This window comes from Peromyscus leucopus, chromosome X (assembly GCF_004664715.2).
Source record: "Peromyscus leucopus breed LL Stock chromosome X, UCI_PerLeu_2.1, whole genome shotgun sequence".
In the NCBI taxonomy this organism is placed as follows: Eukaryota; Metazoa; Chordata; class Mammalia; order Rodentia; family Cricetidae; genus Peromyscus; species Peromyscus leucopus.
Window position 1 is genome coordinate 19892250 of NC_051083.1, and position 17568 is coordinate 19909817.

Below are 17568 nucleotides of genomic sequence, written 5' to 3' on the forward strand. Positions count from 1 at the left end.
AATTTTCTCTTGTGGTTTGGTTTGGTTTGGTTTTGGAGTTTGTTTTGTTTTGTTTGCTTTGCTTTTGTTTGCTTGCTCGTGTGCTTTGATTTGTTTCCTTATGTGAGGGCCATGGCAGGGATGAGGGGAAAATATGGGGGACCAGGAGGTGAACAGATTTGGGGTGCATGATGTAAAATTCACAAATAGTCAATAAAGAAATTAAATTTAAAATAAGATGTGATGTGTAGCTGAAGTTTTCCTGTGTCCCACTTGGCCCATTGTCAGGATAAATATCTCTCACCTACCAGTCCTCCAACTGCTTGGACCCAAGTAAACACACAGAGGCTTATATTAATTAAAACTGCTCAGCCATTAGCTCAGGCTAACTAATGACTAGCTCTTACACTTAACCCATAATTCTTATTTATGTTTAGCCACGTGGCTTGGTACCTTTTCTCAGTTCTGCCTTCATATCTTGCTTCTCATGTGTCTGGCTGGTGATTCCTGACTCAGCCTTTCTGTTCCCAGAATTTCCCTCTCTGCTTTTCCCACCTATACTATACTATTGGCTACTGGCCAATCAGTGTTTTATTTATCAACCAAATCAGAGCAACACATATTCATAGCATACAGAAAGAAATCCCCAGCAGTGATAACCTTGGAATGGAAACCAGGATATGTGTTATGTTGGTGAAAATGTTTTGCTTTTGTTTTCACAGGAGAAGAAAAGCTATGGATACCATCAAAATTGATAAAGATTAGATTTGAACAAGACAGACCTCTTGGTTAGAAGAGGAGGTAGCTCATCAACCAGCATGACCATTCAATGTAAACTAACTTGTAAGAATAACAAATGCTTTTCATTTGATCAGATATAACATGTCTAAAGGGAAACCCCCCATTTCAGGATTGGGGACGGGTTTTGTTGTTGTCTCATCAGGAAAATGAAGGCATCCAGCTAAAGTATCTGAAGACCACTGGACAAATGAGATATCTGTAGAAAAAGGACAAATCATTGAGAGAATGTATCCTAAAAATAGAGTAAATTGGTGTATTGATATATCACATTTCCAACAGGATAAAATTTCATAAATCTTCCTAAGTGTTTGTTTCTGTTGTTCTCTACAGACAGATAAACTGTCTTTTTATAGTCCCAGTTCGATTAAAAATTAAAGCTGCCTTTTAAGTTGGAGTGTGGCTCTCTCCTTCTCTAAACCCAACCCTGTTGTTAAAAGAAAGTTCAAAGTCTCTGTTTCATATCAGAAGACCCACCTGGCATGGGAGAGAGGACAACTAAAATCAAGGGACTATTATTGTTACAAATCTCTTACCCCTAAGATTTATTTTGACTCTTTAAAACTTTTATGGAAAGGTATAGTGAAGAAACAGTCTTTTAAATCATTAACTATAATAGACAATCCTTTAGGAAATGGTGAAGTCAGGGGAATTCCAGGCTATAAGGAGCTCATTGGTTGAATCATCCTTTTAACAGCTCTTAGATCTTTTACCATTTTCCAGATTTATTTATAATAACAAATACAGGAGAATTCCAAGGACTGGTTGATTCTTCAATATGTCAAGCTTTTAGCTGCTGCTGTACCAGCTGTTCCAGGGCCTGCAATTTTCTGCCCTGAAAGGCCATTGTTCCACCCAGAGAGGTTTGTCAGCCAACCATTTTAAAGGTAGGGCTCTTGGTACCTTTGAAAGATCAACAGCTGTTGTGCCCTGATTTTGTAGAACCTGTGTGGTTGGTGACTGTTCTTTATACCTTTTAATATTTATCCCAGAAACATACATTAGTTTATAGTTTGTTTCTGAAATTGGAGGAATGTTAATCTGGGTATTCCATTGCTGTAACAAATCATGTCCACATAAACTCAATTGCTATATTAGCCACATATGGCTTTAAGTTTGCTCTCTGTCCTCCTGGCCCTATACATTCAGCCCATCTCATGCTTTGTTTGACCTCAGATAAAGTTCTAATTCCTAGAAGTTGAACGTTTACCTCCTGAAGAGGCCAATTTGGATGCTAAGATTGAGGTATAATTATTGTTGCATCTGCCCCTGAGTCTACAAGACCTTCAATTACAATGTCATTTATTTGTACCTTTAGCTTTGGTCTATGACCATTTATAGAAGTCTGCCAAAATATTTGCTCCATGGTTTCTCCTGAAAATTTGTTTTATCTTCTGAAGTTGTTCTATCATTCAGAGAGGTATGTTTTTGTTTCTTTGTTTGTTTGTTTTTTGTTATATGCATTAGGTCTTTTAATTGCTGTGGGAAGTAGTTTCCCCCACAGTTATAGGGAATGACAAGGGGGCCTCTCAAAGGCATTTCCCAACAGCAAAGGATTGCCCAGTCTGTCCCTTGTTGATCTACATTCATTGATCCAGTGTCGGCCTTTGCCACAACTTCTGCATACCCCAGAAGGGAGTGGCCTTCTCTTTGGATTATTTCTAGAAAAAATGCTTTTTCTAGGAATGCCCTGTCTACAGTACCTTTTTAGGTGACCTTATTTGCCACAATTAAAACACCTGATGTTTTGATTTTTCTTCAAGGCTCTGGAAATCACCTATCCTATCTAAGCATCGTAATGATTATGAGATTCAATATTGACTATCTCAGATCCATTACTCTATGTGTGCTGATCTTGCCTTTAGATGCCTAATTACTCTTTTGCATTGAGAATTAGCATTTTCAAAAGTTAAAGATTCCATTATTATTTGTCTAGCTTCTGAATTTGGTATCATTCTGTTTATAGCTGAAGTCAATCTTTTAAAAAAAAATCAGTGAAGGTTTCTTTTGGACCCTGAATAACATTAGTAAATGACTCAGTTCTCTTTCTGACTTTTTCATTTGTGTCCCAAGCAGTCAAATCTGCTGCATGGCAGAGAGCCAGAGTGTGGTCATCTTATAGAGACTGTCTTTGTAAGTAGCATAATCGCTCTCTCCAAGAAGTTGGTCTTGGGAGATTTCAATACTTCTAGCCATACTTTTTTGTTCAATGGTCCTAGCTTCATCTTTCCACTAGGCCCTCTACTGTAACTGAGGACCAGCCTCCAATACAGTTGTAGCCAAGTCTCTCCAGTTTTGTGGGACAATTCTGTTACTAGTTGACCATGAATATATCATCTGCTTCACAAAAGGTGAATGCATGACATATGAGACTATTGCTTCCTTAAATCTCCTCAAATCTTACATTTCCAGTCAGCTCCTACACAGCCTTGGGGATATCTGTCATTTCCCAGTTGTTCTTGTAAGGTGACTGGTTAAATTAAGGTTCATTGTTTGAAAATTTTGGGCTATTCCTCCATAATTTTATAATGTAATGCTAAATTTGGTTCTTTTTTACATTTCTCTTTTTTTGTGCTGAATATCTCCATGATCTCTTTTAGTAAGTTTTCTAAGGCCATTTCTTGGCACTCATATCAACCAACTTTTTTAGGAATGAAACAAGAATAATCAAACAAATAAAGTTTATAATAGACATTACATACATCCCATCTAAGTTAATTATCCCCTCATTTAATTGTTCCATTTTTAAACCATCCATTGTGTAATCATACAGAGATCTAACAACCTCCATTATAATAGTTTCCTTTCTTTATTTCTCTCTTTCTCTCTCTCTCTTTCTTTTCTACCTTCCTTCCTTCCTTTCTCTCTCTCTTTCTTTACTTATTTATTTCTTTTTGTTTCATTATTAAGAAATATCTACTCACTTTACATACCAACCACAGATCCCCCCCTCTTCCTGCCCCTCAGCCTTTCTCCCTTGACACATCCCCCATTCACATCTCCCCCAAGTCAAGGTCTCCTGTGAGAAGTCAGCAGAGCCTAATACACTCAGCTGAGGCAGGTCCAAGCCCCTCTCCCCTTGACCTAGGCTGCACAAGGTGTCACACCCTAGGCACTGGGCTCCAAAAAGCCTGCCCATTCCCCAGGGACAGATCCCAATCCCCCTGCCTGGGGCCTCCCCAATCAGTTCAAGCTAAACAACTGTCTCATATATCCATAGGGCCTAGTCAAGCCTATGGCAGCTCCTCAGCTACTGGTTTACAGTTCATGGCTTTCTACTTGTGTGGTTGGTCGTCTCTGCATGTTCTCCCATCACGATCTTGAGGTCCTCTGCCCACAGAATCCCTCCTCTCTCTCATTGATTGGATACCCGGAGCTAGGCCTTGTGCAGGGCTGTGGATCTCTGCATCTGCTTCCATCAGTAACTGGATGAAGGCTCTATGAAACAGTTAGGGTATACACTAATCTGGTCACTGGAGTAGAATAGTCCAGGTACCCTCTCATACATTGCCATGGGTACAAGGTGGGGTCATCCTTGTAGATTCCTGGGAAATTCCCCAGCCGCCTGCCTCTTTCTATTCCCATGATGTCTTCATTTACCATGGTATCTCTTCCTTGCTCTGCAACTCTGTCCCTGTTCCAGCTCCAACCTCCCATTTCCTTATGTTCTCATCCCCTACTCTTTGCCCTCCATTAACCCTCCCCCACTCCCAGTTTGCTCATGTAGATCTCATCTATTTCTCCTTCGCTGGGTTATCTATGTGTCCTTCTTAGGGTCCTCCTTCTTAGCTAGCTTCTCTGGAGCTGTGGGTTGTAGTTTGGTTATCTTTTGCCTTACATGTGGTATCCACTTATGAGTGAGTATATACCATGTTTGTCTTTCTGAGTCTGGGTTACCTCACTCAGGATAACATTTTCTAGTTCCATCCATTTGCCTGCAGATTTCATGATGCCATTGTTTTTTACTGCAGAATGGTACTCCACTGTGTATATGTGCCAATTTTCTTTATCCATTCATAGGTTGAGGGGGCATCTAGGTTGTTTCCAGGTTCTGGCTGTTACCAGGAATGCTGCTATGAACGTAGTTGAGCATGTGTCTTTGTGATAAGATTGAGCATTCCTTGGGTATATGCCCAAGAGTGGTATAGCTGGGTCCTGAGGTAAATTGATTCCCTATTTTCAGCTTGCTGCAAATTGCCTTTATTGAGTTTAAGTATGTCCCCTGTATTCTTGATCTCTCCAGAACCTTTATCATGAAGGAGTGTTGGATTTTTTCAAAGGCTTTTTCAGCATCTGATGAGATGATCATGTGTTTATTTTTTCTTTCAGTTTGTTTATATGGTGTATTATTACATTGACAGATTTTCATATATTGAACCATCCTTGCATCCCTGGGATGAAGCTTACTTGTTCATGGTAGATAACTGTTTTGATGAGTTCTTGGATTTGGTTTGCCAGTATTTTATTGAGTGATTTTGTGTCAACATTCATAAGGGAGATTGGTGTGTAATTCTCTTTCTTTGTTGCATCTTTTTGTAGTTTGGGTATCAGGGTTTACTGTAGCCGGGTTAAAAAAAAAAAAGTTTGGTAATGTTCCTTCAGTTTCTATTGTGTAGAACAATTTGAAGAGTATTGGAATCAGCTCTTCTTTCAAAATCTGGTGCAATTCTGGGCCAAAACCTTCTGGTCCTGGGCTTTTTTTTCTTTTTGGGGGGAGACTTTTAATGACTGTTTCTATTTCCTTAGGGGTTATTGCTCTATTTAAATAGTTTATCTGGTCTTGATTTAACTTTGGTATGTGGTACCTATCCAGAAATAGTCCATTTCTTTCAGATTTTCCAATTTTGTGGAGTACAGGTTTTTGAAGTATGACCTGATGATTCTTTGGATTTCCTTGTTGTCTGTTGTTATGTCTCCCTTTTAATTTCTGATTTTCTTAATTTGGATTCTCTCTCTCTCTCTCTCTCTCTCTCTCTCTCTCTCTCTCTCTCTCTCTGCCTTTTGTTAAATTTGGATAAGGGCTTATCTATTTTGTTGATTTTCTCAAAGAACCAATTCTTTGTTTCATTGATTCTTTGTATTGTTCTCTGTTTCTATTTCATGATTTCAGCTCTCAATTTGATTATTTCCTGGCGTCAATTCCTCCTGGGTGTGTTTGTTTCTTTTTGTTCTAGAGCTTTCAGGTGTGATGTTAAGTCACTAGTGTGAGATTTTTCCATGTTCTTTATGTGGGCATTTAGTGTTATGAATTTTTCCTCTTAGCACTGCTATGATAGTGTCCCATAAGTTTGGGTATGAGGTATCTTCATTTTCATTGAATTCTAGGAAATATTTAAATTCTTTCTTATTTCTTCTTTGGTCCTTTGGTGATTCATTTGGGCATTATTCAGTTTCCATGAGATTGTAGGCTTTCTGTAATTTTTGTTGTTGTTGTTGTTGAAATCTAACATTAAGTCATGGTGGTCCAATAAAATACAGGAGGTTATTCCAAATTTTTTGTATCTGTTGAGATTTTCTTTGTGACCTAGCATGTGGTCAATTTTAGAGAAGGTTCCATGGAGTGCTGAGAAGAAAGTATATTCTTTTGTGTTAGGGTAGAATGTTCTGTAGCTACCTACTAAGTCCATTTGTGTCATTACTTATATTAGTTCCCTTATTTCTCTGTTAAGTTTCAGTCTGGGAGGCCTATCCAGTATCGAGAGTGAGATGTTGAAATCTCCCACTAGTAGTGTGTAGGGTTTGATGTGTGATTTAAGCTTTAGTAATGTTTCTTTTGCAAATGTGGGTGCCCTTTTATTTGGGGCATAAATTTTCAGAAATAAAACTTCATCTTGATGGCTTTTCCCTGTGATAAATATGTAATGTCCTTCCCAATCTCTTTCAATTGATTTTAGTTTGAAGTCTATATTGTTAGATATGAGGATGGCTATACCAGCTTGCTTCTTAAATCCATTTGTTCAGAAAGTGTTTTCCCAGCCTTTTACTCTGAGATAGTGTCTGTCTTTGAAGTTAAGGTGTATTTCTTGTATTCGGCAGAAGGATGGATCCTGTTTTCATATCTATTCTGTTAGCCTGTGTCTTTTTATAGTCAAATTGAGACCATTGATGTTAATGGATATTAATGACCAGTAATTGTTAATTCCTGTTATTTTTTGGTGCTAGTGTTGTATGTTTCTCTTCTTTGGTATTTGGTGGTGTGGAATTATGTATTGCCTGTGTTTTCATGGATGTATCTGCCTTCCTTAGGTCGGATTTTCTTTCTAGTGCTTTCTGTAGGGCTGATTGGTGGATAGGTAGTTTAAATCTGGTTTTATCATGGAATATTTTGTTTACTCCATCTATGGGTGATTGAGAGTTTTGCTGGATATAATAATCTGGGTTGGAGTCCATGGTCTCTTACTGTCTGCATAACGTCTGTCCAGGACCTTCTGGCTTTCAGAGTCTCCATTGAGAAGTCAGGTGTTATTCTGATGGTCTGCTTTTATATGTCACTTGGCCTTTTTCCTTTGCTGCTCTTAATAGTTTTTCTTTATTCTGTGTGTTTAGTTGTTTGATTGTTATGTGACCAGGGGACTTTATTGGTTGGATCCAGTCTTTTTGGTGTTCTGTAAGCTTCTTGTATCTTCATAGGCATTTCCTCCTTTAGGTTGAGAAACTTTTCTTCTATGATTATGTTGAATTTATTTTCTTTACCTTTGAGTTGGTATTCTCCTTCTTCTATCCCTATTATTCTTAAGTTTGGTTTTTTCATGGTGTCCCAAATTTCCTGGATGTTTTGTGTTATGAGGTCTTTAGCTTTAGTGCTTTCTTTGATGAATGTATTTCCTCTATCATATCTTCAATGCCAGAGATTCTCTTTTCCATCTCTTGATTATGATGGTTATAATTGCATCTTTAGTTCCTGTTAGATTACTCAGATTTTCCATTTCCAGCATTCCCCCGATTGTGGTTTTTTTTTTTGTTTTGTTTTGTTTGTTTTTTTGTTTTTTTGTTTTTTTCGAGACAGGGTTTCTTTGTGCAGCTTTGCGCCTTTCCTGGAACTCACTTGGTAGACCAGGGTGGCCTCGAACACACAGAGATCCGCCTGCCTCTGCCTCCCCAGTGCTGGGATTAAAGGCGTGCCCCACCACCGCCCGGCCAGATTGTGTTTTCTTTATTGCCTCGATTTCAGTTTTCAAATCTTGGACTATTTCCTTTACCCTTTTAAATGCTTTTTTCTTGGCTTTCTTTAAGGGATTTATTGATTTCTTCAATTTTTTGTTTTTCTTTTCCTCAATTTCTTTATTGATTTCTTCTATTTTTGTTTGTCTTTTCTTCCATTTCTTTAAGGAAATTTTTCATTTCCTCTTTAAAGGCCTCTATCATCTTCTTAAAGTCATTTTTTAAGGTCAACTTCTTCTGTTTCTTCTGCATTGGGATGTTCAGGTCTTGCTGATGTAGAACCACTAGGTTCTGATGGTGCCTTATTGGTATTTATGCTGTTGACTGTAGACTGGCATCTACCCTTTTCTTTTTCCACTTGGTGCAAGCAGTATATGTGTCTGAGGGAGCCTCTCTTGGTCTGATCAATACTCTTGGTCCAATGGGAACTCTCAGTCTATTCGTAGCTCATGGTCTAATCTGCGCTGAAGTACTCTTTGTCTCAGGGGGCAGCTCTTAGTTCAATTGGCACTGACAGGCTCTGTATCAGGGGACAGTTGCATTCTCGGAGAGTGTGTGGGGTTTTGATGAGATGCCTCTTGTTTGTTATAGGGGCTGGCAGGGGATGGTGGTGGACCAACCTATCTGCAGGAGGCCTGCCTACCTGCCTGAAACTGGGACTGCAATGGGTAGTGGTGTAGGGGTGCAGGGTTGTGCCCCTTGGCCCAAAGCCAGAGGCTGGGATGTTCAGCTGTAAGGACAAAGACTCAACTCTTAGTCCAATCAGCACTGGTCTCCCATGTTTTAAAGTGAGAAAAACCTACATTCTTTATTCTTTAAATAATTGAAGAATTATTTAAATAATTGAAGAATTATTTAAAGAATAAAGAATTGAAGAATTCCCAGGTGTCTCACCAAATCTACTGATGACAGTAAAAATGATTGTGAGGTGTGAGGCTGTTTGCTGCTGCATAGCACATTAGAAAACCGAGCAGGTGTCAAGGCATCTACCTAGTGTGGCAGCAGCCTGAGGAGGGCATCCAGAGAAAGCCCATATCCACCAGAAGAGAAGAAGCCAAAGAGTCGGCCATCTGCATGGGGAACTTGTGAAAAGCAGCCAACTCTGGCATTGGCGTTTAGAGCCCAGGTGCTTGTGGAAGATTCCTATAGACAGGCTACAACAGAAAAATCCCAAACTCCCTCAGGGGCTTGGGGGAAAAAAGAAAGGAAAACAGGTTGGGAGGTGATGACTCTGATGGGAGCCCCTGTGTGCAGTTCCAGTGTGCTACAAAGCCACATGTAAGCAGCTTTTTCATGAATTCATTCCCCAAAAGTGGGACACCAAATGAAGCATGAATCTGATTAGTCTTAACAATAAAAACCCAGAGTCAGATATTAGGATGAAAGCTGAAAGATCAGAGAATGGAAAAAGGAGAATAATGCCCTCAAATTATTCTTTTAGGAATTCAATGGGCACTCAGATTGGTGTCAACCCATTTGTCATCATAAAACATACATCCAGTGACTGATAGAAGCAGATGCAGAGACCTATAGCCAAGCACTGGGCCAAGATCCTAGAGATCACTTGAAGAGAGTGAAGAAGGATTATAAGATTAATGGATCATGGTGGGAAAAACCACAGAGACAGATGACCAAGCTAATGGGAGCTCATGGACTATGGACTGACAGCTGGGGATCCTGCAGGGGAACCAACTAGGCCCTCTGAATGTGGGTGAAAGTTGCATGGCTTGATGTGTTTGTGGGTTCCCTGGCAATGGGACCAGGATTTATCCCAGGTAATGAACTGCCTTTTTATAGCCCATTCCCTATGGTGCGATGCCTTACTCAGTCTTGATGCAAGGAGGAGGGGCTAGATCTGGATCCAACTAGGTATGCCAGCCTGTGTTGACTACCCAAGGGAGGCCTTACCCTCTATGAGCAGTGGATAGGGGTGGGATGGGAGTACTTGGGGGGGGTGAGAGTGGGAAAAGAGGAGAGGGGGGGACATGGGTTGGCATGTATAAGGAACATTTTTTTAATCATATCATGACAATTGCATTTATTGAAATGTTACAATTATGCCCTGAAAGTATACCATGATTACGTGCCCTGTGGTGATGTCTTTCTGTACAGTGTGAATATGTGTTGCTCTGATTGGTTGGTAAATAAAGCTGTTTGGCCAATGGTGACGCAGAATAAGCTGAGGCGGTACATTTGAACTAGAGAGAGAGGAGAAGAAAGGAGAGTGGGGAGATGCTTCGAGCTGCTGCCAGGAGAAGCAAGATGTGAAAGTACCGGTAAGCCACGAAGGCACATGGCAATGCATAGATTAAGTTTCAAGAGTTAGCTAGCAAGCAGCCTGAGCCAACAGGCCATATAATTGGCAATTAATATTAAACCTCTAGATGATTATTTTATAAGCAGCTGCTGGGTGGGACCTAAGAAACACAGGACTGGGGGGCCAGGTTGGACTGGAGAAACTTATGACTACACTGCATGTCAATTAAAACACATATATATAGCCGGGCAGTGGTGGCAAAAGCCTTTAATCCCAGCACTCGGGAGGCAGAGCCAGGCGGATCTCTGTGAGTTCATGGGCTAAAGCAAAGGCACAAAGCAACACAGAGAAACCCTGTCTCGAAAAACCAAACCAAACAAAACAAAACAAACACACACACACACACACACACACACACACACACACACATATATATATGTAACATAAAATAGTATAGCATCAGGAAAAAAACATTATTTAATTGTTTTTTCTCACGTCTCAAGGGAATGGAGCAATGGATGGTCTCTGGACTCTTGTCTCAAGGTTGTAACTATGTTGAATATTTTGTTCTATACTTGGAATGATTGTAGCTTTATGAGCAGATTGTTTCAGGAATGAATCTGGAAAGACTGACCCCGATTTAATAGTGAAACAAGGTTAGAGGAAGGTAGTCTGCTTCTGAAAGCGTTATGAAAATGATTCAGCAGCAGAATGCTGAAGTTCTTTCTGGGTGAGATTCTTTCTTTCTTTCTCTCTTTCTCTCTTTCTCTCTCTCTTTCTTTCTTTCTTTCTTTCTTTCTTTCTTTCTTTCTTTCTTTCTTTCTTTCTTTCTTGAATATTCTATTACTTCTTTGAGAAATTCATGCAGAGTTTCTTTTCTTTTTTTTTTTAAAGTATTAGGAAAAGATTTATTTTAGAATGGATCAAATACAGCACTATTGTGACCTGGAGTTGCCAGGTTTAATTCAGAAGGTTGAGTTGGAGGTTCACCAGTTCCAGGCCAGTCTATGATATATAGCAAAACATTGTTTCAGAACCAGACAAAACAAAACAGAACAATAAGAGTAACAAAAACAATTCAGCAATGAAAGTGCTTTTCCATATATTATTCAAATGAACTATTAAAGTGTTAGCATATATCCATATAAGCATATTCTGTTTTAATTCTGATCATAAGTGAAGGAGGGAGCCGGGCGGTGGTGGCGCACGCCTTTAATCCCAGCACTCAGGAGGCAGAGCCAGGCGGATCTCTGTGAGATCTGAGGCCAGCCTGGGCTACAGAGTGAGTTCCAGGAAAGGCGCAAAGCTACACAGAGAAACCCTGTCTCAAAAAACCAAAAAAAAAAAAAAAAAAAAAAATAAGTGAAGGAGGGGCTGTTCAGCAGAAACCTTGACAAACTCCAAACCCTATGAAGTTTCCCAATTTGGAAATAATCTCACTTTCATTTCTAGGACATAGGACGAGCAGATAATATGAAAGAAGCCATGGTCAGTGCTCATTGTGAATCTAGAATGTGAATCTAGAGTACTTGGGGGGTGGTGAGAGTGGGAAAAGAGGAGAGGGGGGGACATGGGTTGGCATGTATAAGGAACATTTTTTTTTAATAAAAAAAAATAAAAAAGAATTCAATGGGATTTCAATATCTCAGGATGAGGTTAGAAGTGATGCCAACAGCCAGGGTGGGAATCTTACCAAGTCTAGCTGAGACAGGCTGATGGGACACTAGTGAAGCTGCAGCCTACTGGACAAATTCTAGGTGGAGGACTGAAGAGAGGACTTGTTGGGGTCCTGGTGTTGAGGTTGGATGAAAGGGAAGAGCAAGCCTGAGAGCTCTATACCTATTGGGACAGGAAGATCACGTTGGAAATCAGCAAGTTGGAGATGCTCTCTACCTGTTGGGAGGGGATATTAATGATGTGGCAGAAGAGAAGTTCCAGGCCAGCCAGGTGTATGCATTTGAAGCCTCTTGGCATAGACATGTCACTCAGGGCTAGTGGACAGCAGCAGTGAGATGAGATCACCAAAAACTAGGCCTTGAAAATGCCACAATGCAAATGTCGGGTTTGGTGGTTTGGCTAAATTAAGAAGAAAAGGGCAAATAAAATGAAATACAGTGGGTGACAGAGCCACACCATCGTTTTAGGACAGCAATGTGACAGCATAGTCTCATGTCAGTCCTGCTGTCCCCCTTCTTTCGGGAAACACGTCCTGATGACTGAGTCACCCTGGTGCTCCCACCTACAACAGTAGCTACCCTGTCCTGGAAGCTCAGTGCTGGCAGACAATCATCAAGTCAGGTAACAGGATTTCGGTGGCCCTGGGGTGTATGCGGGTGTCCTTTACATGACAGCAATGAGACCAGGACAACGGCTCCACCGCCCACTGTAGCTGCTCCATTCCAAAAGCCGAATGTATCCTTATTAACTTACTAAAGTTCCGTGTTCAGAACACACAGATTTATGCATTCATTTGAAACCCTTTTATGAATGTATTCTTTATTTTTAATTTTTTATTTCAGGTCTCACTTGTAGTGTAGTTTGGCCAGAAACTCACTATGTGGCACAGAATGATCTCAAATTTCTGGCCATCTTCCTGCTCTGCCCCCTCTGGGATTATAGGAATTGGCCACTATGCTTACTGAATATGTGTGGATGTGTCTGTGTCTTCCACGCTTATAAACCCGCTCTCACATGCAAGCTACGTGTGTGCAATGTTTGCCACTTGGCCTGGATCTCATTAGGCAGACAACCAAGGCTTGCCTCCAAGTCCTGATGCTTTTGCCTCTGCCTCCCAAGATCCTGCCTGAGAGACTTGCTGACACCAATCTGCCTATCTCTACCACTTACCAAGGCATCTAGGTTCTTAAGCTGAAAATGGAGAACATGGCTCTCCCAGTGTACGGAAATAAATCCCCATTGCTCACTACTGGATTCTTAGTTCTCTGCCTCAATTACACGTTTCTCAGTGGGAATGGGGGCATTCTGATTGATGGGAAAATCCTGCCCTCACTACACTTGACTTGAGCATTCTTCTTTAAACTTTGATAAAAGATTCCAAAAGCTGATCTCCACTAGTTCCACACAATGTGCTCCTGAGTTTTACCCTTGTAGGTTCTCAGCACCAGCCGGTCCCCTCCAGATGACCAGATCCTAGCAAACAGATCAAGTATGTCACTCTCCATCCAGATTGAGAACCTACACCACTTGCCTCCTATTATAGCCTTCATCATTGGGATGTGGCATGGTCCATTTGCCAATAGTGGCTCCCCGGGCAGTGTTTCAGCTTCAGACCTTGTGGGTCAACTGCCTTTGGAAATTAGAATTTAAATTGTAGGTCCAACTGGATTATTGCCTTTCTGATTCATCTTTCTTTGATGAGCCCTATAGACTCAAGTAGGTCCTCACTGTGGAGATTCAGTCTCTGTCTTTGACACACCTAGAGCCATGGACTCTGCATAAAAATGCCATGGAATCAGTCTAAGGCATTAGGGAAGCATATCACATAATGAACATGGGCCTAACCTCAGTATGCTATAGATCATACCCAAGGACCACCACATGACCACAACAGTATCAAAGTAAACACAGTCCTGTTCATGACTGGATGCTGCCAGTCAATACGAGACTCTTAGCATATCCGTAAATGCAGCCAGGGCACTCAGACAGCTTAGAAATCACAAAGCATGGGTCAAGTCAATGTCAACAATGAAGGCCATCAGAACATAAAAGAGACTCCAGTCTATGCTTAAGATGAGCAGTAGGAAGTTAATGTCCAGTGCTGGGTCACATGGATACCTCCAGATGAAGTATTGTAAAAGAGAGTGGCAGGGGCTGGAGAGATGGCTCAGAGGTTAAGAGCACTGGCTGCTCTTCCAAAGGCCCTGAGTTCTCAGCACCCACGTGGTGGCTCACAACCATCTGTAATGAGATCTGGTGCCCTCTTCTGGCCTGCAGGGATATGTGCAGACAGAATACTGTATACATAATAAATAAATAAATCTTAAAAAAAAAAAAAAAAGAGCCGGGCTGTGGTGGCACACGCCTTTAATCACAGCACTCGGGAGGCAGAGGCAGGCGGATCTCTGTGAGTTCAAGGCCAGCCTGGGCTACCAAGTGAGTCCCAGGAAAGGCACCAAAGCTACACAGAGAAACCCTGTCTCGAAAGACCAAAAAAAAAAGAGAGTGAGAGTGGCAATGGAGGTTATGATTGCATCCGTCCAGTCCTATTTGTTGAGTAACTTACCAGCTTGTTGTCCTGTGTGCTACATCATCTCTTTGTAACTTTCCACTAGCAAGAAAGAAGATCCTTCTGATCTCATACTTACATTGACTGCTGAGAGATGCCTACATAGGGAATAATTCCATAAAACTTATGGACACTTTACTGAGATTTTATTTATTTGTGTGTGTTTACTTTTGTCTGTACATGGTATTGAACCTAGAACCTGATATATAGTAGGCATAAGCTACCACTGGGCTTTACTTACAGCCTTCTCTTTTGAAATTTTCTTTTGACACAAAGTCTCTCTTGCTCTACACAGGCTATGCTTGAACTCAGTCTGTAACTCTGCCTTAGAGCCTGTCATCCTCCTGCATCAGCCTCCCAGCTATGTGGGATTACAGGCATCCACCAGCAGGCTTGTATATTTCTATTTGTATGTTTCTATTTGAAGGCAAGTCCTTGGACAAGTTTCCTTTTCCAGGAGAAGAAATGACCAGTACTGTTTCTCTCCAGAGGGCCGTCAATTATCAGCTCTTCCTTTTTAGCTACATTTACCCTGTATGTGCTATGGTGTTTTGAAAATTGACAACTAAATTTAATTGCTAAACAGGAAATCTCAGCATATAAAAATACAGTGGCCCCCCGACTTTTCTTCTGGACCAGAGCTCCCAGCCTGCCCCCGACTGCCCTTCTGGACCAGAGAGTTGGACAAGAGAACTCCCTTTTGGACAAGAGAGAGAGTCTTCCTGAATCTGTAAGCTCTTTCTGAAACAAGTTCACTAATAAGACCAAGAAGGAACCACAAGGAGATGGGCAGACGTCAAGGCAGAAGTACATACAACAAAAGGAAGAGCAATACAGCATCACCAGAACCTAGCCTGCCACCAACATCTAGACCTGAACACCAAAAATTAGAAGAAGCAGAAGAAAGTAGCCTTATGAGTAACTTCATGAAGATGGTAGAGGCTTGTGTAGAGGAAAAGACAAGAAAATTGGAAGAATGCTGTAAACAACTAGAGGAAAGGGCAAACAAATTAGAAGAAAACAATAAAGTCCTCCAAGAAAACAATAAAGCACTGAAAGAAAATCATGAAAAAGCAATGAAACAAACAAAGGAAACAGTCCAAGAACTGAAAAGGGAAATTGAAAAAATAAAGAAGACACAAACAGAGGGAATGCTGGAAATAGAAAACCTGAGTAAAAGATCAGGAACTTCGGATGCAAGTATAACCAACAGAATGCAAGAGATGGAAGAGAGGATTTCTGGCATTGAAGATACAGTAGAAGAAATAGTTTCATCAGTCGAAGGAAACACTAAAGCCAACAAAGTCATGAACCAAAATGTCCAAGAAATCTGGGATACCATGAAAAGACCAAACCTACGAATTATAGGGATAGAAGAAGGTGAAGAATACCAACTCAAAGGCACAGAAAATATATTCAACAAAATTATAGAAGAAAACTTTCCCAACTTAAAGAAGGAAATGCCTATGAAGATACAAGAAGCCTATAGAACACCAAACAGAATAGACCCCAAAAAAGTCCCCTCGACACATAATAATTAAACAACTAAATGTACAGAATAAAGAAAGAATATTAAGAGCAGCCAAGGAAAAAGGCCAAGTGACCTATAAAGGTAAACCCATCAGAATAACAACCGATTTCTCAATGGAGACTTTGAAAGCCAGAAGGACCTGGACAGATGTAATGCAGACACTAAGAGACCATGGATGTCAGCCCAGACTAATATACCCAGCAAAACTTTCAATCATCATAGACGGAAGGAACAAGACATTCGAAGACAAAGCAAGATTTAAACAATACCTATCCACAAACCCAGCCCTACAGAAAGCACTAGAAGGAAAATTCCAACCGAAGGAAGTCAGATACACACTCGAAAACACAGGCAATAGATAAAGCCACAACAGTAAACCCCAAAGAAGGGAAGTACACACACACTACCACCAAAAATAACAGGGATGAACAATCACTGGTCATTAATATCCCTTAATATCAACGGACTTAATTCACCTATAAAAAGACATAGACTTACAGAATGGATACGAAAGCAGAACCCAACTTTCTGCTGCATACAAGAAACACATCTCAAATTCAAAGACAGACACTACCTAAGAATAAAAGGCTGGGAAAAGACTTTCCAATCAAATGGTCTTAAGAAACAAGCAGGGGTAGCCATCCTGATATCCAACAAAATAGACTTCCAAATAAAATCAATCAAAAGAGATGAAGAAGGACATTACATACTCATCACAGGAAAGATCCACCAAGATGAAGTTTCAATTCTGAACATTTATGCCCCAAACACAAGGGCACCCACATATGTAAAAGAAACATTACTAAAGCTTAAACCACATATAAAACCCCACACATTAATAGTGGGAGATCTCAACACCCCACTTTCACCACTGGACAGATCTCCCAAATCGAAACTTAACAGAGAAATAAAGGACTTAACTGATGTCATGACCCAATTGGACCTAATAGATATCTACAGAACATTCCATCCTAACAAGAAAGAATATACCTTCTTCTCAGCACCCCATGGAACTTTCTCTAAAATCGACCACATACTTGGCCACAAAGCAAATCTCAACAGATACAAAACAATTAGAATAACCTCCTGTGTTCTATCAGACCACCATGGTTTAAAGTTAGATTTCAACAACAACAAAAACTACAGAAAACCTACAATCTCATGGAAACCGAATAATGCTCACCTGAATCACCAATGGGTTAAGGAAGAAATAAAGAAAGAAATTAAAGACTTCCTAGAGATCAATGAAAATGAAGACACCACATACCCAAACTTATGGGACACTATGAAAGCAGTGCTAAGAGGGAAATTCATAGCACTAAATGCCCACATAAAGAAGTTGGAGAAATCCCACACTAGTGACTTAACAGCACACCTGAAAGCTCTAGAACAAGAAGAAGCAAAGTCTCCCAGGAAGAATAGACGCCAGGAAATTATCAAAGTGAGAGGTGAAATTAATAAATTAGAAACTAAGAGAATAATACAAAAAAATAATGAAACAAAGAGTTGGTTCTTTGAGAAAATCAACAAGATAGACAAGCCCTTATCCAAACTAACCAAAAGACAGAGAGAGAGAATCCAAATCAACAAAATCAG